Consider the following 844-nt stretch of genomic DNA (forward strand, 5'->3'; position numbering starts at 1 on the left):
TTATTCTGTTACCCTCGAAAAATAAAGTTCATATCAATTCAATTCAACTTAACTCTCTCTCTCTCTCTCTCTCTCTCTCTCTCTCTCTCTCTCTCTCTCTCTCTCTCTCTCTCTCTCTCTCTCTCTCTCTCTCTCTCTCTCTCTCTCCCATGTTAAATAAAGTTCAATTCAATTCAATTCAATTATCTCTCTCAAAGTCTTACCTTCGCGGCGAAGAAGGTTAAACGTGGCTGGCTGGCAGAAGACGATCTCGCTCACTGCGTCTTGGTGGTCACTGTCCCCAGCTTTTATCACACACCGCATAGCCTTGCTGCACGTGCTTAAAGCTGGAGAGTAGCAAAGAAAAGGTTACACGAAAAGAGTAAATTACATCATCAACAAGCAAAAACAAAAATGATAACAAGACATAACTATTTACAATTATCAAGCCTAAATAATTCAAAATAAACTAATACATAATTTTCTGTTTCAAATACGTGTCTACAGGACGGGTAATCAATCAGCACAAAAAATATTATTCATAGTGTGCTTATTAAGTATTCTTAATTCAATAAAACTCGCTTATCTCTTGATATTGAAACAAATCGTTTACTTTAAGCGCGAATGAATTCCTCCGAAAATACACAGGCAATAACTTCTTCGCAATACAACTAATTTGACTTTTGAAAGAAAGAGGGGTCACAATTCAGCTCCCACCCATATCAGTCTAAGTGGATACATTTCCCTGATGTGCGTGTGTGTATCCGAAACGTAATGACTGATTCTACGACTGCGCCCCCCCCCCCCCCCACACACCCCCCCCCCACCCTAAAAAATAAAATAAATAAAAAAGTAAAACGAGCTG

The sequence above is a fragment of the Littorina saxatilis genome, linkage group LG14 (assembly GCF_037325665.1).
Source record: "Littorina saxatilis isolate snail1 linkage group LG14, US_GU_Lsax_2.0, whole genome shotgun sequence".
NCBI classification, from domain to species: domain Eukaryota; kingdom Metazoa; phylum Mollusca; class Gastropoda; order Littorinimorpha; family Littorinidae; genus Littorina; species Littorina saxatilis.